The following is a 21355-nucleotide window of genomic DNA, read 5'->3' on the forward strand; positions in this document are numbered from 1 at the left end:
AACGAATGTGTGTAAGATACGGAGTTTAGTGCAAGGAAAACACTGGATGAATGCTAACTATTGATGCTCCTTTGCACACTGATGTTCCCTCTTTTTTCTGATTGTTTTCTGTTATTCCTTCAAGACTCAAGTCAGATGTCATCTTCCCTAGATTTCCAGGCTGAGTTAAGGGCCCGCATTATTTTATGGCTTACTACTCACCACATCATATTGAAATTTCCTATTTCCATGTCTATCCCTCTATTCTATTGGCTTCTTAATATCAAGTAAGGTGCTTTATTCATCTTTGCACCACAAGTACAAAGCCCAATGTCTTGCAAATAATACATCCCCAATGTGCTTGATTAGTTCAAGAGTGAATTCTTCTTGACCAGACAACCAGCCACTGATTAATGCTCTCTGACATATCAGTAGCTCTATGAAGAGAGCAGCCCTTGCTGGGGCTTGGAGAAAGGAAGAAGAAAAAAAAAACTTGGCCATCTGGGTGAGGGATGACTTTAGTCTGTTGTTTGTAACTCAAGGCATGTACATAACTGCAATGTTTTCTGAATTGTATAACATTAACTGTTTCTGTGAACCCAAAGGAATAATCCTGCGATTGCTCCAATGCTTGGTTACTTTATCACTGAAGGAAGAAACAGGAAATTTTTTTAAAAAAGGAAATTAAAAAAAGAATTCACTTAATCCCCAAAGAATGTTGAAAATCTGACTTTTCAAAGTCATCCAGAAAGCAATTAAATGTCATTAGTATTTTAGCGTTCTCTGAAATGAGACTTCTAACCATTCTCTCAAGTACCCATTGACTGTGCACAATGGAAATAGTCTATCCTATAATGGAGAAGACAGTATCTCTTGGGAGGTATACTATTTGGTTCTAAGGACTCATATGAGAACCTTGGGTTCAATCTACCACAACACTGGACATGCAGCTGACAGTCCCAGAGAAATCTTGTGGGAACAGCGCCCTCTAGAGTTTTGCACCGTAGCCCTGCTTCCCTTGGTCCTAACCCTAACTGTTTGTCCATTCCTTCCCACTCCCTCTGCAGAGACGGCAGCCCCGTAATCTCAGAATTGTAGCAGGTATGAGAACCCATTCTGTTGTGAGAAAAATATGGTCTTAACTTTTTATCCAATCGTAATGGTAATTGGTTGGAAAGGCAGGAGATGCAAATCTCTACGTATTTATGGAAAACAGTGCATCTTCCCTCTGAAACTGCTTCCTTCCCCAAGAGCCATGCCTGCACAAAGCTGAACAGTCACAAATGTCATGCTGTTTTCCATGAAGCTGTTACACTCTTGTGTCCCCCCTCGCAGAAGGGGAAACGCAAAAATATATTCTCAGTTCACCTCACCTGAGCCTGGAAGCAGCTTTCTGCAGCAACTGAACTGAGGTGATCAAATGATGTTCACAAATTGATTCTGCCTATCAGCAAAAAGCTCATTTAAATAAAATGACTGATACCAACTCAGGACAAAGACACTATTTTCTTTATCCCCCCAACAAATAAATCTGTCCTCATTACTAATGTCAGAGATTTGGGAGGAAAAAAATAGCAAAGATTAGAAAAAGAGAGACAAGGAATCGGGAAGCAAATATGGAGTGTATTATCAGGGAAAACGTTATTTGACACTCTGCTGTATCCCCAAAGCCTAGTTATGAAAAACATGACAAATCTCCCCTTTGTACCGTCCTCCTCTATCCTAAGACTCTTACTGCCCTGTTAACTTCTTTTCACACTCCTTGGGCAATCGTAAATAAACCAACAGTGGATGAGATGCTCCAGCTTCAGGGATTATCTCTCTCATTTTAGAAAGATGTGTTGTCTCCTAATGTAAACTGTCAGGGTTTTTAAAAATTTATTATATTTAATCCTTAAGCTTGATGCCAAGGGCCTAGCAATTGGAGCAGGGGAAAAACATTTCGAAAATAATATAAAAGAAGAAGAACAGATAAGTGACCTGGAAGATAAAGTAGTGGAAATAACTACTGCAGAGCAGAATAAAGAAAAAAGAATGAAAAGAACTGAGGACAGTCTCAGAGACCTCTGGGACAACATTAAACGCACCAACATTCGAATTATAGGGGTTCCAGAAGAAGAAGAAAAAAAGAAAGGGACTGAGAAAATATTTGAAGAGATTATAGTTGAAAACTTCCCTAATATGGGAAAGGAAATAGTTAATCAAGTCCAGGAAGCACAGAGAGTCCCATACAGGATAAATAAAAGGAGAAATACGCCAAGACACATATTAATCAAACTGTCAAAAATTAAATACAAAGAAAGCATATTAAAAGCAGCAAGGGAAAAACAACAAATAACACACAAGGGAATCCCCATAAGGTTAACAGCTGATCTCTCAGCAGAAACCCTACAAGCCAGAAGGAGTGGCAGGACATACTGAAAGTGATGAAGGAGAAAAACCAGCAACCAAGACTACCCTACCCAGCAAGGATCTCATTCAGATTTCATGGAGAAATTAAAACTTTTACAGACAAGCAAAAGCTGAGACAGTTCAGCACCACCAAACCAACTTTACAACAAATGCTAAAGGAACTTCTCTAGACAAGAAACACAAGAGAAGGAAACGGCCTATAATAACGAACCCAAAACAATATAGAAAATGGGAATAGGAACATACATATCGATAATTACCTTAAATGTAAATGGACTAAATGCTCCCACCAAAAGACACAGATTGGCTGAATGGATACAAAAACAAGACCCTTATATATGCTGTCTACAAGAGACCCACTTCAGACCTAGAGACACATACAGACTGAAAGTAAGGGGATGGAAAAAGATATTCCATGCAAATGGAAACCAAAAGAAAGCTGGAGTAGCAATTCTCATATCAGACAAAATAGACTTTAAAATAAGGACTATTAAAAGGGACAATGAAGGACACTACATAATGATCAAGGGATCGATCCAAGAAGAAGATATAACAATTGTAAATATTTATGCACCCAACATAGGAGCACCTCAATACATAAGGCAAATACTAACAGCCATAAAAGGGGAGATCGACAGTAACACATTCATAGTAGGGGACTTTAACACCCCACTTTCACCAATGGACAGATCATCCAAAATGAAAATAAATAAGGAAACACAAGCTTTAAATGATACATTAAACAAGATGGACTTAATTGATATTTATAGGACACTCCATCCAAAAACAACAGAATACACATTTTTCTCAAGTGCTCATGGAACATTCTCCAGGACAGATCATATCTTGGGTCACAAATCAAGCCTTGGTAAATTTAAGAAAACTGAAATTGTATCAAGTATCTTTTCTGACCACAACTCCATGAGACTAGATATCAATTACAGGAAAAGATCTGTAAAAAATACAAACACATGGAGGTTAAACAATACACTACTTAATAATGAAGTGATCACTGAAGAAATCAAAGAGGAAATAAAAAAATACCTAGAAACAAATGACAATGGAGACACAACGACCCAAAACCTATGGGATGCAGCAAAAGCAGTTCTAAGGGGGAAGTTTATAGCACTACAAGCCCACCTTAAGAAGCAGGAAACATCTCGAATAAACAACCTAACCTTGCACCTCAAGCAATTAGAGAAAGAAGAACAAAAAACCCCAAAGCTAGCAGAAGGAAAGAAATCATAAAAATCAGAGCAGAAATAAATGAAAAAGAAATGAAGGAAATGATAGCAAAGATCAATAAAACTAAAAGCTGGTTCTTTGAGAAGATAAACAAAATAGATAAACCACTAGCCAGACTCATCAAGAAAAAAAGGGAGAAGACTCAAATCAATAGAATTAGAAATGAAAAAGGAGAAGTAACAACTGACACTGCAGAAATAAAAAAAATCATGAGAGATTACTACAAGCAACTCTATGCCAATAAAATGGACAATCTAGAAGAAATGGACAAATTCTTAGAAATGCACAACTGCCAAGACTGAATCAGGAAGAAATAGAAAATATGAACAGACCAATCACAAGCACTGAAATTGAAACTGTGATTAAAAATCTTCCAACAAACAAAAGCCCAGGACCAGATGGCTTCACAGGTGAATTCTATCAAACGTTTAGAGAAGAGCTAACACCTATCCTTCTCAAACTCTTCCAAAATATAGCAGAGGGAGGAACACTCCCAAATTCCTTCTACGAGGCCACCATCACCTTGATACCAAAACCAGACAAGGATGTCACAAAGAAAGAAAACTACAGGCCAATATCACTGATGAACACAGATGCAAAAATCCTCAACAAAATACTAGCAAACAGAATCCAACAGCACATTAAAAGGATCATACACCATGATCAAGTGGGGTTTATTCCAGGAATGCAAGGATTCTTCAATATATGCAAATCTATCAATGTGATAAACCATATTAACAAATTGAAGGAGAAAAACCATATGATCATCTCAATAGATGCAGAAAAAGCTTTCGACAAAATTCAACACCCATTTATGATAAAAACCCTCCCGAAAGTAGGCATAGAGGGAACTTTCCTCAACATAATAAAGGCCATATATGACAAACCCACAGCAAACATCATCCTCAATGGTGAAAAACTGAAAGCATTTCCACTAAGATCAGGAACAAGACAAGGTTGCCCACTCTCACCACTCTTATTCAACATAGTTTTGGAAGTTTTAGCCACAGCAATCAGAGAAGAAAAGGAAATAAAAGGAACCCAAATCGGAAAAGAAGAAGTAAATCTGTCACTGTTTGCAGATGACATGATACTATACATAGAGAATCCTAAAGATGCTACCAGAGAACTACTAGAGCTAATCAATGAATTTGGTAAAGTAGCAGGATACAAAATTAATGCACAGAAATCTCTGGCATTCCTATATACTAATGATGAAAAATCTGAAAGTGAAATCAAGAAAACACTCCCATTTACCATTGCAACAAAAAGAATAAAATATCTAGGAATAAACCTACCTAAGGAGACGAAAGCCCTGTATACAGAAAATTATAAGACACTGATGAAAGAAATTAAAGATGATACAAATAGATGGAGAGATATACCATGTTCTTGGATGGGAAGAATCAACATTGTGAAAATGACTCTACTACCCAAAGCAATCTACAGATTCAATGCAATCCCTATCAAACTACCACTGGCATTTTTCACAGAACTAGAACAAACAATTTCGCAATTTGTATGGAAACACAAAAGACCCCGAATAGTCAAAGCAATCTTGAGAACGAAAAATGGAGCTGGAGGAATCAGGTTCCCTGACTTCAGACTATACTACAAAGCAACAGTAATCAAGACAGTATGGTACTGCCACAAAAACAGAAAGATCAGTGGAACAGGATAGAAAGCCCAGAGATAAATCCACGCACATATAGACACCTTATCTTTGATAAAGGAGGAAGGAATGTACAGTGGAGAAAGGACAGCCTCTTCAATAAATTGTGCTGGGAAAACTGGACAGGTACATATAAAAGTATGAGATTAGATCACTCCCTAACACCATACACAAAAATAAGCTCAAAATGGATTAAAGACCTAAATGTAAGGCCGGAAACTATCAAACTCTTAGAGGAAAACATAGGAAGAACACTCTATGACATAAATCACAGCAAGATCCTTTCTGACCCACCTCCTAGAGTAATGGAAATAAAAACAAAAATAAACAAATGGGACCTAATGAAACTTCACAGCTTTTGCACAGCAAAGGAAACCATAATCAAGACCAAAAGACAACCCTCAGAATGGGAGAAAACATTTGCAAATGAAGCAACTGACAAAGGATTAATCTCCAAAATTTACAAGCAGCTCAATAACAAAAAAACAAACAACCCCATCCAAAAATGGGCAGAAGACCAAAATAGACATTTCTCCAAAGAAGATATACAGAATGCCAACAAACACATGAAAGAATGCTCAACATCATTAATCATTAGAGAAATGCAAATCAAAACTACAATGAGATATCATCTCACACCAGTCAGAATGGCCATCATCAAAAAATCTAGAAACAATAAATGCTGGAGAGGGTGTGGAGAAAAGGGGACACTCTTGCACTGCTGGTGGGAATGTGAATTGGTTCAGCCACTATGGAGAACAGTATGGAGGTTCCTTAAAAAACTACAAATAGAATTACCATATGACCCAGCAATACCACTACTGGGCATATACCCTGAGAAAACCAAAATTCAAAAAGAGTCATGTGGGCTTCCCTGGTGGCGCAGTGGTTGAGAGTCCGCCTGCCGATGCAGGGGACACGGGTTCGTGCCCCGGTCTGGGAGGATCCCACATGCCGCGGAGCGGCTGGGCCCGTGAGCCATGGCCGCTGAGCCTGCGCGTCCGGAGCCTGTCCTCCGCAACGGGAGAGGCCACAACAGTGAGAGGTCCGCGTAACGCATAAAAAAAAAAAAAAAAAAAAAAAAAGAGTCATGTACCAAAATGTTCATTGCAGCTCTATTTACAATAGCCCGGAGATGGAAACAACCTAAGTGCCCATCATCGGATGAATGGATAAAGAAGATGTGGCACATATACACAATGGAATATTACTCAGCCTTAAAAAGAAATGAAATTGAGCTATTTGTAATGAGATGGATAGACCTAGAGTCTGTCATACAGAGTGAAGTAAGTCAGAAAGAAAAAGACAAATACCGTATGCTAACACATATATATGGAATTTAAGGAAAAAAGTGTCATGAAGTACCTAGGGGTAAGACAGGAATAAAGATGCAGACCTACTGGAGAACGGACTTGAGGATATGGGGAGGGGGAAGGGTGAGTTTTGACAGGGCGAGAGAGAGTCATGGACATATACACACTAACAAACGTAGTAAGGTAGATAGCTAGGGGCAAGCAGCCGCAAGGCACAGGGATATTAGCTCGGTGCTTTGTGACAGCCTGGAGGGGTGGGATGGGGAGAGTGGGAGGGAGGGAGACACAAGAGGGAAGACATATGGGAACATATGTATATGTATAGCTGATTCACTTTGTTATAAAGCAGAAACTAACACACCATTGTGAAGCAATTATACCCCAATAAAGATGTTTAAAAAAAATAATATAAAAGAAATAGTCCAAACTGGTCGGTGAGTGATCATTAGTTTCCACTTGTAATTTTGTTCTGCCCAACAGCTCTCAGAAACTCCATGGCTCCCTCCCTGGAGAAAACACAACACCTGTTGAACTGCAGTTATTAACTTGGAAATGGACTTTGGAGAAAATTCTCTAGTCCTTCGTGCATCCCCTGCCTCTTCTTGAAACCTCTCCTTCATCTATTTGAGACCCAGAGCTTTCATTTTATCTTTCTTAAGTCTTCTGTGCAATGCTGATCTCTCCCTTTCTTGAAATTTTATTATCCACAGCCCTTGATCACAGAGTGTGCTGCTTTCTTCTCTGGCTGTTTCACTGGCCTGGCATTCCCAGCTGCCAGCTTCTTGAAGGCAGCAGCCATAGATTATATCTCCCACTGTTGCTAGCACTGTGCTTGCAAATACACAGCTGCTCGAAAAATCCTTCCCCAATGATCCACGTTTATCTGTGTCTTCCCTTTTTGCACCTCTCCATGGTTATGCAGGTTAGTTCACTGAATCTCAAACTTGTGGCCCCCAGGGCTGCTCTGCAGACATGCCCGGGATTGGCTCACTTATAGTTTCAAGAAAAAAAAAAAAACTGAATTGAATTAGTTACCAACATATAAGAATTGGGAGACTTTATGTAACATTTGATTTGGGGCTTCTATTAAGGGATTGGATGATTGGATAATCCCGGCCCCATTCTTGTGCAGCAGCAACTTGCTGGAGCCAGGTGGTAGCTGCCCCTCTATGTGGGATATGTTCTCAAACCCAATGACCCTAAATTCCAGCCAGCTTCATTTATTTCTTTCCTGGCTGGTTCAGAGGATATATGAATTTGATCAATGTCTGCTCTACAGGAAATTCAGATTACTCTCCCCAGAAGTCCATCACTTTTAATATCAATATTAGCTATTTTATCTAAAACCAAGCCCATTATCTCAGACTCTGGGAAAGTGCTGGGTGTTTTTGTTTTTGTTGTTTCCTTCCTATCTCAATTGCTGAACTCACTATCCAGGTTCCCCAAGACCAAAGCCTCTGGGTTTCTCCAGCTACACCCCTTCCCTCACTAAATCCCATCCAATTCACCCCAGAAACATTTCCAAAATCCTACCCCTCCTTGCCACTTCTACTGTCCTGCTCTCTGGTCATCCCTACTTTTTTTTTTTTTTTTTGCAGTCCACGAGCCTCTCACTGTTGTGGCCTCTCCCGTTGCGGAGCACAGGCTCCGGACGCGCAGGCTCAGCGGCCATGGCTCACGGGCCCAGCCGCTCCGCAGCATGTGGGATATTCCCGGACCGGGGCACGAACCCACGTCCCCTACATCGGCAGGCAGACTCTCAACCACTGCGCCACCAGGGAAGCCCTGGCCATCCCTCCTTTTTATCTGGATCTCCTAACTTGCCTTCCATCCTTCAGTCCCTCTTCTTCAAATTCATCCTTCATGTTCCACCAAGTGACACAGTTCTGACAGTTACTCCTCTCTTCAAAAACCCCCAAATCCCCCAATGCCTATAAAGCAAAGTCTGAACACCATAGCCTCCACCGTTTGTCCCCAGTTTACCTGAAAGGTCATACTGGCTCTGTATCTTCCAGAGTCAGCTCCATCCCAGTCTTCAAAATCACTCTGTATCTGCTCACCCCAAGGCTGAGCTCTAAGGAGTAAAAGTCCTCCTGGGTGAACAGACCATTTAAAGACCCGGGGAAAGTAACTCAAAGATGGCACTTTCCTTCTCTCATGGTAGAATTCTAGGCAGGGTGACTTGGGATGGGAAAACTACTTCCTGGGAGAATAGAACTTTCCCAAAACCCCTTGACGCATCCCAAGCAGGCACTGGTTTTCAGCTAAGCAAAACCAACCATTTCTGAGCTTCAGTTTCAGTCATTTCTCTGAATTGGGGGGTCCTTTAGAACTCAGTTTGGAGCCTTTCCATGGGAGAGAAAAATTATAGTTGATTTCTTACTTTCATAAAATAAAAAAAGAGGTAATGTGCCTTTTAGGAATCATACTAGTTATATCCTGATTTATATGTGTTGTGTTTGGTTTCTGACAAGATCTGATTTTCAGTGGCCAAATTGTTAAGCACATGAAAAGTTCTTAAACCAGCTGAGGAAAATGTTGTTTTCAGACCTCCCTTCCCTTGCTCAGCTTTCTATTTCTGTTAATAGGCTTAAAACTGATTAGAGTAAATTAATTCCTAAGAATAATAACAATTGCCAGGGAGTCGAACACTCACACTTTATTCTTAAGAGGTGAGAGCTTCCTGGAGGTTGGGAAGCAATTACAGCTTCGTAATGATCTATGGAAGGAAAGGAGACAGGATCTGTATCAATTATATTTTATTTATTTGTTTCAGAAGCTTTTAATGAATTTAAGGGGAAAATTAAACATCTCAATAAGAAGCGATTACCATCTCTGACCTGTGCTCCATCCGCCGTGGCCACAAGTGGCTCATTAGGCCACAAGTGGCTCATGAGAAAGCACCAAAGGACACTGTGATGAGTAGTGCCCATGATTTATCCAGGAGCACTTTTCTTTCATACTTACCACTTGCAAAATACTTGGATGTCATCAGCATATGGGACTCCTGGAGAAACATCTGTCTTACCAACTTGAAAAGCCAAAAGTGGAGAAGGCTAGTACCCTACCCAGATGTGGGAATCCACTCTTGAATTTCATCCCTTGTTCTTTGCCCCAGTGTAAACAATATGCAGCTGAATGTACTCCCTGCAGTCAAAATATCTCTACTTAGGTAAATAACATTAGCATCTAAGGCCAAGAAATCTCAATATTTCTGTGCTGTACGTGGTCTAACGGCTGAAGAAACTGTCATGTCAATCTCACCTCCAATATCTCTCTTAACTGTGTTCCTTTCCGCCCGTCTCTATAGCTAGAGCCACACTACCAACCCATATCATCCTTACCATTTCTTACCACTCCATATCTCTCTTCGTATATATCATCAGCTCATACTGTTCTCAGCGTCCCATGTCACCCCTCTCCTATTTAGTCTCCACATTACTGAGTGGTTATTTTTTTTCCCTACAACACAGGTCTTATCATCACCATTATTGTCACTAAAATTATATTATCATAAGTAAAGCATCAGTCAGGTCTTAACTGCAAGCAAGAGAAATACATTCTGCCTAATTTAAGCAGAAAAGGATGTACTGAATGGATACTGGGTAGTTTCTATATTCCTTAGGAAATCCAGACACCCATGTCTGAGGTTATACGACCAGGAATCCCTTCTTCTCAGGGTTAGTCTGAGAAGGGTACACAGCTTCCACTGCCAAACAGACTCTGCGTTTGCACAATTAGCACCTCTGAGGCAGGGCTTTGGATATTGCTGCCAGAGGTGCTGCCTCTAAGATCACATGCAAGTGCCACCCTATACCACTCTCCCCAGAGAGAAGTCTGTGCTGTTGGCACTTTATTACTTAATGGGTTGCAGACTCCATATCTGTGTCAGAGGCATCCAGTTTGTGATACCTCAGCCAGGAGCCCAGGCTTAATCACATGGGGGCTGGCACTGTCAGCCTCTAAATGGGCTCTAATGTCCTTTGTTTGGGAGATTCCCAAACAAAGAAAAGGGATTTAGATATCGGGTGGCCAAAAATAATGACTAATGCCCACTTTAATATTACTTATTTAGCATCTACTATATGCCAAAGACTTTAGAGACATTATTTTCACAATATTTCAGCAAAATTGGTATTTTTTGGGTCCATTTTATAAATTGGGAAATAAAATCCTAGACTTTCAGGATCAAGAGAGAACGCAAATGAAGAAAACTCAAACGGAGAACTTCCTGGCTTATATAATTGAAATGTGAGTTCCATAAGAGTCAGACATTTATTTCATACAGTGATGAATCCTTAATGCCTTTGGTTATGCCTGGCACAGATCAGGCACTCAATGAAGCATTTAGAGTTGGATCCAGTAGGCTGGATCCAGGGTCTCAAAAGATATCTTTGCAACTCAGCATTACCCTACCTCTCTGTTCTGCACCATGGTTTATACCCTGCCAGGTTACATTGCCAATGGCAAAAGACTTCTCTTTTTCATCATCTCCCCCTATATACATCAGAATGAAGTCTCATTGTCCTGGCCTCAGTCACATGCCACCTGTGAACTAATCACAGAGGCAAGAGTAAGAAAATGTTCAATTGTCCAACCCTGGGTCACGTAACAATTTCTGAATTTTCAGGAAATCAAGCTGAACTATGTGGACTAAAATAAAGGAAGGAGCATCTGCCCAAAATGAAGTTTAGGGTCTTTCACCATTAATAAAAACAGAAGAAATGACACTGGACAGGTAAAAATCAGCAAGTACCCACTGCATAGAGCACAGTTCTACAGTGGTAAAACATTTTCAGCTTTTAACGTTCTTAACCACCAATTTCCTCCTTTGAGCCCTCAAGGATGCCACCAGAACAACACAAGCTTTATCTTTACAAGTAAGAAACTGAAACTGAAGATCAGAGAGGTAAGTGACTTGCCCAAGATCACAGAGTAAGGCAATAGACAGCCAGGACTTAAAGCCAGAGCTTCCATTTTTCCCCAGTGCCTTTTCTCCTGGGCCCTGGAAATCTATGAAATATGAGAGGAACTATGAGAGGGTGGGGAATAACTAGCCTTCTCAAGAGCAGACAGCCTTTGAACTGAGGAACCTAGGTATAGGTAGCACTTCTATTGTGAGAATGTTTTATTTTCCTTAAAATAATACATGTAATTAATTTAGCTCACCTTATTAGCTAAAGCAACATCTTACTGCCTTTACCATTTGCAGCCACAGTGCTGATTAGTGCCTTTCATATTCTGTTTAGGAAAGGATGTTGTATGTATTACCATGCCCTCCATGTAATAAGTTTGACATTTCAGATGGCAACAAATGGCTAGAAAATTGGCCCCTTGAGACTAATAGCTCAGCAGCATTTACATATAATTATTCTGCCTGAGAATTTAATTTTGTTGGGCACAAAAATTATACTGAGTGAAGAGTCCCAGAGCAGTGAACCCTGGACTCAAGTGGTAGACATTAGCATGAACACTGGATTCTGGAATATTCTTTCCAATACTTAAAGACAATTCCCCATGGCTGAGTGTATTTCTGCAACAAATTTATATAATGCTTCACTCTGTGTGGCACTAATTACTCTGCAAATGTTACAAGTGGGTTCTTTTTTGGTCCCCACACTGTCATTTTTGTCATCATTCCACAGCTCTGATTGCCTGCCTCCTGAGTCATGGGTCATGAATTAACAGTTTTCCCTGGATATTTGCACTGCCCCTGCTCTTTCCAGTTAAAGGCCTTGTGATCCTGCTGGCTGAGGAAGCAACAAGGTTACCATTAGCCCCCTCTCCCTTTTTTTGGATAAATTAAGAGAATAAAATCCAGAGAGACTCAGTGACTTAGTCAATGACATATAACTAGACAAGGAGAGTGGAGGTTATTTGATTCTCTAACTACACTGTTCCTCTCACCATGTGCTCATTTGTCCATTCAACTTACATGATTACTGAGCATCTACAATGTGCGAGGCATTGCATTATGTATGGAAATACAAAGGTCAACTAAAGGAATCTGCTTTCAAGAAACTTATATTCGAGTGGGAGACACAGAAAGTAAGCAATCAAATTAATATATTAAAAATTCCAGGGCTTCCCTGGTGGCGCAGTGGTTGAGAGTCTGCCTGCTAATGCAGGGGACACGGGTTCGAGCCCTGCTCTGGGAGAATCCCACATGCCGCGGAGCAACTAGGTCCGTGAGCCACAACTACTGAGCCTGCGCGTCTGGAGTCTGTGCTCCGCAACAAGAGAGGCCACGATAGTGAGAGGCCCGCGCACTGCGATGAAGAGTGGCCCCCGCTTGTCACAACTAGAGAAAGCCCTAGCACAGAAATGAAGACCCAACACAGCAAAAATAAATTAATTAATTAATAAACTCCTACCCCCAACATCTTCTTTAAAAAAAAATCTAATTTGAGATAAGAGCTATAAATAAAATGATATGATAGAAAGTACCTGGCAGTGGGGAGAAGTACTGATTCAGACTGAGCAGTCTGGGCAGGGCTCTGGGAAGAGAGATTTTTAAACTGAGAACTGAAATATAAGAAGGAGCTAGCCAGAGAAAGAACCAGGGAGATAGCATCAGGGGTAGTAGAAACCTCAGGAATAAATGTCTTACAATCCATATAGAAAAGGATGAGTTACTTGCATCAATCAAAATGAGTCTGATGTAACAATTGACTCACTTTTGAGAAGTAAGTTCTCTCTTCCTATGAAAAGGCTGAAATTGTAGACTTACAGCAATTATATAAGAAAACTTTCTCAAATTTTCAGCTCTAAAATGAGTAAGGTCTGAGGATCCAATGCATAACATGGTGATTATAGTTGATAACACTGTATTGTACAATTGAAATTTTCTAAGAGAGTAGCACTTAAATATTCTTCCTTTAAAAGAGATAAATATGTGAGGTGATGGATGGGAGAAATTAACTAGATGGTGGATGGGAGGAATCCTTTCACACTTTGAGTATATTACAATTTTATTTGTCAAGTATACTTCAATAAAACTGAAAAAAAAAGAATAAATGTCCTAGTACACAAAAGAGCTTGGAATGTTCTAAGAACCTGCAGAAGGCTTATGCGGCTGGTGAACGGTTTTCAGATATAGTTTGTATACAGGACTGGCAACTTGCTAATGGAGGGGACACAGAGAAAGAGGGGAAGGGAGAGATCAGGGAGTTCTCCTTCACTATGACCTTGAGAAGCCGAGAACCTGGGACTGCCATTGATTAAAATGGGAAAGTCAGCAAGAGAACAGGTTGAGGTGTCATTTGGGAACCATGAATCCCATTTTGGGCATGTAAAGAGATTCCTGTAAAACAACTAATTCAAGACATAAAAGAGGTAGGTTCGCTATATAGGCCTAAAACCGGAGAGATCTCTGCCTTCACTGGGTTTGCAGTGTTGGCTGAGATTGAAAACCCTTTTATAGTAGTCAACATCTGATGATGTCTAGACTTTAAATGGCGATACTTCACATGACTTAACCTAGGTACTATAAGCGATGGCTTCCATTGCTGACCTTTCCTCTCCATTACAGGAAAGATACTGGACAAATAGAGAAACTGGTTATGATTCTCAAGCAGGTATTTTTACCTTAGCAGTAATAATGAAATCTTTTCTTACTCTAGGGAAGTAGAGGGAAACATGGGCTTTGGAATCAGGCTGCATAGGTTTGAATCCTAACTCTGAATCTCACTTAACTCATCCATGAATTGGGGATCATCACACTTGTGTCATAGAGTTGTTGAGATGATTAAATTTAAGTAAAGTATGTTCAGTGCCAATGGCACCTTACACGCAGTAAGAGCTAAATAAATATGCATCATCATTGTCAGTCATTAATTTTGGCTATTGATCTGATTTCATAGATAACTGTATTTGAAAGAGCTCTCATTTGCAAGTGACAGAAAATGAACTCAAAACTCACTTAAACAGAAGGGAATATATTGGATCGTAACTGAAAAAGCTAAGGTCATAGAGATCAGACTAATGATGTCATCAGGAAGCTTTTTCTGTGTCTCTTTGCTCTGCTCCCTTTTCTGTTGCCTTAATCCTCGGGCTGACTCCTATTCAATAGTAAAATGACCACCAGAAGCTCCAACATGACTATTGCTTCTGCCAAAACCACAGGATTTTGCAAAAAAACCATTCCTTTTTCAGTAGTTCTGATTAAAGTGCTGAGGCTGGGTCCCATTTTCGGAGTCCTTGAACCAAACGTGGTCATGGAGATAGGGGAGAGAAGATTTTTCAGCCCCTTGTGAACCCAGAGTGGAAGACAAGTAGTTCCCCAATGAAAATTAAAGTGTAGTTACCAAAGGAGATGTGATTTCTGAAGATGCTTTAAAAAGAAGAGAGTTCTTAAGTACCAGTAACAAACCAAGTACCAGAAAAAGCTAGCACATCAATAGATGATAAAAGTATAATTTGGTAAAGGCTAAGTCACATATGGTCAGAGGGTTAAGTACACTCAGAAGAAGATGCAGTCAACTTAGCTAAAAGGAATGGGGAAATATCAGGAAATTTGGCCACCAGAGACAGTATAACTGGAGTTTAGAATAAAGTAGCTATCTGTTCCTCAGCTGTCCTACTTCCAGGCATCCCTTCCCCTTGAAGAAGCTATATTTACAAAGTCATTGACTGTTAGGAACTGAAATGCTTACTCTGCATTAGCGATGGATGTAACTCCTTCCTCTTGGCCTGGAAAAAGGTTGGCACGTTGACCACATCTGATTCCATACCCCATCCCCCTTTATGGTCTATACCAAGAAACTTGGTTATTTTTGATACTTCCCTCTCCCTCATCCACTACATCCACTCAATCACTAAATCCTGCCATGTCACTTCCTAATTATGTGTCATAAGCAATCACTTTACTCCACCTGCACAGCCAACTCCACTCCAAGCCAGCATCACCTCTAACCCAGATTACTGTAATAGAAATCTAGAGCCAGGGATATCCTTTAGAAACACAAAGTAGATACTGTTATTCCACTGCTTCGGTCTCTTTGGTCACTTCCTCCATACTCTGAAGAGAAAAATTAAATCCCTTCAATAGCCGACTAGGCCTCTATATGATCCAGCCCCTGCCTATCTGTTCAGCCTCAACTCATGATATTTCCATCCTCATGCTCTAAGTTTCAGATATGTTAACCCTCCCCACTTTTAAGTTATTTTTAGTTTCTTCCAACCTCAGGGAGTTCATTTATTCTGTTTATTCTTCCTACCCCCAACCTTGTCCCCTTTTTCTTCTTTATCTTATTAAATTCTATGTATCATTCAGATAAATGATTAGTTACCACTTCTACAAGAAGTTCTTCCTAGAGCCCCCCAGACTAGATGAGTTTCCAGGCTCTAACACCTCCCAGTATTTCCTCTTCACAGCAATTATCATTATAATTAAAGAAACAGACTCTCACTGGCCTATTAACTCCCTGAGGGTAAGGATTGGGTTGTCTTGACACATCCTTGTATTTACAATGCCTAGAACAGGGCCTGCCATGCCTCCCTTGCTTGATGAATATTTGTGGAATGGATGCATGAATTTTTGACACTGGTCTGCCCTCCTCTGGATAGAGCAGATCACTGTTTCAGGGTAGGTTCATTTGCAAATGCCTAAAAATAAAAATGAAATGCAAACAAAATGTTCCTTGTTAGAATGAAGCTGCTGAGAGAGAGCAGTTTGAAAAGCTGATTCTGAGAAAAAGAAAATGGAAACCTAATACTCCTTAAATAGCTTCTTAAATACAGTCATCCATCAAAAGTCATGTCTTTGTGGATCTTCATTACGTGGGGGACCTATTGAAAAATGCACAGCCCCTTATTCCAAAACACAGAACAGCGCCTTGCAAAGAATTTACAGAAATTGACGATTTCAACAGACACAGCTGAGACCAAGAAGTTATAGTCCTGTTGTCAGCGAGAGGCAATAATCGAAGTCACCCAACTAAATACTATTTTTGATAACATCTTGGCCATCTAAAAATATTAGCTGGAGGCCATGATGGAAAATCTACTAAGCTGGCACTTTTCAGCACACAGAGAAACAACAATCTACCTCCTGGGCAGTGAGTCAGGAGCTTGAATAGAAAAGCCATCGGTTTCTAAGGCTGTGCAATGTCCTGTTGGGAACTTTGAAAGAAACAGAAGACTCGGGCCATGACCATCAAATCCCCATGCTCAGATCAAAAATTAAATATTAATTTAGATCAAACCACCCTGCTGTCTTCAATGCTGAATTCAGCTTATTGTTAGTTCTGCTGGATTGTTTAATCAGACTGGATTCTGTCAAACCAGATGTGCATAAGGTGCTAGAGATGAAAATGTATCAAACGACACAATCGACTAGAGCCAGACAGAGAATTCTGCAAGGCCATGTGGTAAAGCAGAGGATGCCTGGAAGGGAGCAGGAAGGGAGTGCCCAGAGTCAGCTATTTAGACTGAATTAAAAGGGACTTGGTCAAAGACGTAGAAAATGTGAAAGTGGCAGCAATGGTGGTAACAATAATTAGCGTGATCACGATCATTGAGGATCTACAAAGCACTATCTCATTTAACCAGCAAGATGGCTCAGAGACAGGAAGAAATATAGACATGAATTGAGTCACTTAATTTTGTCACGATAAATGATAGTAGGGGAGTTGAATTATTTAAGAGTTGGGAATAACCATGCTCCCCACTCATAAGGATATCTTATCATTCTTGCCCTTAACACCTGTATTTTAGAGCCTTCACTGGGTCCCAATGTCTCGAACTGTCTGTGTCTTGACTTCAAAGTCATCTGTTATTGCCCACACCCTGCCTGGCTGAACTTCTTTCCCACTGTTTCTCAGTACTTTCCCATCCACACTCAAGTACCATCAACATGACCCAGTCGTTCACACCTCCGCATCTTCACCACGCCAGCTCCCCAACCTACTGCCCTCTGCTCTCTGCCCACCAAGGCTTAGTTCAGATACCATTTCCTCCAGAAGGGTTTTCCTGACTACTTGTTCCTCTTTGTTTTCTGAACAACTAGAATATTACATTTTTAAGCCTATAATTATAACACATTCTTAGATTTTGTTTCAAGTGGCTTCATGTTTTCATATATGTTTGCTTTTGCCTTTAAACTAGACAACTTCAGGGCAGAGACAGTGTCTTATGTCTCTTTGTTGTCCCCAGGTGGTTCATTCTGTGTGGAGCTCAGAATAGTGCTGAACACACTTGTTCTTTGATCAATCCCGCTTCTTTCCATCATGGGTGTGTGTTGAGAAAAACCTTAGGGGGACAGTTTAAAATCTGCAGGTTTGATACAACAGAATTTCAGGACTAATTTCCAGTCATTCCCTTGACAGCTGCCTGCATAATATCCCGTTCATCATTTTTAAAAGTCAGTTTATATTTTAATGCAGCAAGAGAATATTGGACAGCTCCCAAGAGTAAAATTATCATCAAAGAGAAACTCTCTACTTTAAGACTAAGAAAAACTCAAGCTATTTGGGGTAGGTAAGGGGGCAGGGAGAAGAATGAATGATGATTGGTCTCAAAACAGCTCTCGCTGGAAAAGCAACACACAGATTGGAAGACCTGGGCTCCGTTCCTGCTCTTCCAAGCTGCCCTTTGACCCCCAGAAAACCAGTCAGCAGCTTTCTAAGCATCTAATTAAGGACAGTATCTCACCACCTGCATGCATAGTGTTCTAATTCTGTTCATTCTACATTCTTATTCATACACATATCCTTCTCTGTGGTCTCCTAACTCCAACCTTACTGCCTTTAATCCACTTTCCGTCCTAGATCCAGTATAACTTCCCTATAAAGTAACATAATCACATCACCTGCCTTTTGAAATCCCTCAGTGACTCTCCGTCACTTTAGAGATAAAGTCGATACTCATTAGCTTGGTGTATAAGGCCCTTTATGGTCTGTTTCTTGTTTACATATCCTACTGCTTCCCTCTCCAATTCCGCTTTGATTCCAAAGCTCCAGTTACACTTAACTTATTTTATTTACAGTAACTCACATTTGCACTATCTCATCTCCAAGTTCTCACACATGAAATTTTTACCAAGAACACTCCACCCACATCCAAACCTTCAACATAATAACTTTTTATTCTTTGGACCTCAACTTTGACATCCTTTCCTCCCAGAAGTTGTCCTGACTCCAATTCTAAGTTAGATGCCCAGCTTATGTTCTCAATATACAATCTATATTTCCCCCCACTGTGGCATAGATCACACTGGGTTGTAATTCTTGTTCTAGTTACTCGTCTGCGTCCCATCAAGATTATAATTTCCTTTTACGTAGAGACTACATCTGTCTCTTTGACTGAGGTATTTCCAGAGCCTAAAATGGTTCTTAGTCCACAGTATAAATGCTCAGTAAGTAGCTTGGAAGGAAGGGAGGGAGGAAAAGAGGGAGGGAGTGGGGAGAGAGTCAGGAAATAATCAAAAAAGGAAGGGAGGGAGGAGAATAAGGGAAATAATGATCATTTCTGGGGCAAACAAATCAATGCCATAGATTTTCAAAAGATGTAGCCATTTCCTGGGTGAGAAGAAAATGAACTTGCCAGTTTCTATCATGAAAAACACTAAAACTCCCATTGGGAATGAAGTGTAGATATGAAGTTTCTAGATCTTAAGCAGTTGTTCTCTTTAGCAAAATATGTGCAAATTGATACTAAGCTCTGCAGGTGTGAACATGGACTACTAATGCAGCCAAAAAGAGATTTATTTTGAGATCTGAGACCCCTGAGCTAGAGACATATAACTTATTTACTTTCCAAGCATGGAATTTCATTTGAATTGGAAAGAGATAACCTCAAAATCATGGTGCATATATTTTGCTACAATAAAAACAAACAAAAAAGAAAAAGAAAAAAAACATGCTGCAATATGCCTCCAAGAGATTCATGACATATGTTTGTAGACCTCGCCAGGAGGAGACTGTTGGCAGAATGGCTAGAAAAATCCCTGATTGAATGAAATGATCAAGTCAAAACTCACATTCATCACTTTACAGTCCATAAAATGTTTTCAAATGCATTAGAGCATCTGTTTCTCTCAAGAACAGATCATTCTACTCTCTTGCTTCGATCCCCCAATGGTTTCCCCTTGTTCTTAGAATAAAATTCAGAAACCTTATTATGACCTCAAGGTTCTACATGGTCTAGCCCTTGCCCTCTGCAACTCTCCAACTTCATCTTACCAATTCTACTAAAAGAAGCCAGTCTGCAAACTGTTACTGGGATACGATGCATTATGGATGCCAGGTTGTACATCAACTATATAACTAAGCATACTGTTACATTCAGCTGACTCTTTTTCAGAAAAATTTTCTCAATGAAAGAATAATTGCATTGATGTACACTCTTATGCAAGCTCCTAAGCTTGCTGCAGACCAGTAACAGAGAATGTGGAGATGGACTAGTCTATGGACCACATGTTGAATAGCAAGGCATACAGCCCTCTCGCCTCGTGTCAATATCTTTTAGTAACATGGGTCTTCACTCTCTAGAAGCACCCTTTCTGGTGACCTCTCAACCTTCAGCTCTCAGGTATCCATCACCTCCTTAGAGAGGCTTTCTCTGACTACCCTACCTAAAGCAGCACCCTCCACCTCCAATCCAATTGCTTCTCTATTTTTTTCATAGTACTTATCACGATTATCATTTTGTTTTCTCTGCTTGTTTATTACATGTCTACCACTACTACCTCTCCCCTAACAAAACAAAATGTGCTTGGTGCATAGTAGATACACATTAAGTATTTGTTGAATGAACAATTTAAAACCTTGTGAGATAGGAGTTATAATTCCAATTCTGTAAATGAGAAAATTGAAGTTCAGGGAGTTAAAATGTCTATTAAAGTGTCAATCTTTTACAGTTTTGTTTTGCTTTAAAGTTAAGAAAGTACTTGCATAAATATGAGCTCTTAATATTATGTATTAAGTACCACAGCATCTGTGGTGAGAAGGAAACCAACGTTCAAAGAAAACTAGTGACTAGTCCAGCATCATTCATAACTAAGTGATAAAGGGCAAGAAAACAAAGCCACGTCTTCTAAATCCAAGATTAGTGTCTACTAAAGTAGATAACATGACCGTCTAAGAGTGTTTTAGAAGGCTCTCCAAAAAGTGATAGACCTGTTTTTAAGGAGATGCAGGCTTTATTGGAGGTGGTGGTAGCAGGGTGTTCAAGGAGATGGAGGAAGTCTTGATTCTGCTTTCCTTGATTCTGGGAAAATGGCTCAACCATCTGAATTACTATCGATAAAATAATGGTAATATCAATTATTTCCCAGAGTTACTGTAAGGATTAAACAAAAGTATGGAAGCAAATGGTGAATGGTGTTTGGCAAAGAGTAAATGCACAGTTGCAGTAGATGCTATTTACCTTCCCTTTCTTTTTTTTTCCACCTCTATATTGAAAAGCAATGGCCATGACCATCATCACTGTGTTGTAATATATAATTCACTTCAGGGAGGACTGCTCATAGAAATGATTATTTCTCAGTCTACAGTGGGGAGTAAATTAGATTCAGCCTCATGGACATGGACAGATGTAGATAAATGCTCTCAGAAGCCTCATGCTTGGTATTGGCTTTACCTTCACTGCATACTGCTGGTGGTAGTAGAAAAGGACTTCACAGGTGGGTCAGGTCAGTTCAGAAAACTTAGACTCCACCTGTCCAATACTACTACCACAGGTCTAAAGGGCCAGGAAAATGTTTCACTTTTGTGTCTCCAAAGCTTTCCTTAAT

The sequence above is a fragment of the Phocoena phocoena genome, chromosome 3 (genome assembly GCF_963924675.1).
Source record: "Phocoena phocoena chromosome 3, mPhoPho1.1, whole genome shotgun sequence".
Lineage (NCBI taxonomy): Eukaryota > Metazoa > Chordata > Mammalia > Artiodactyla > Phocoenidae > Phocoena > Phocoena phocoena.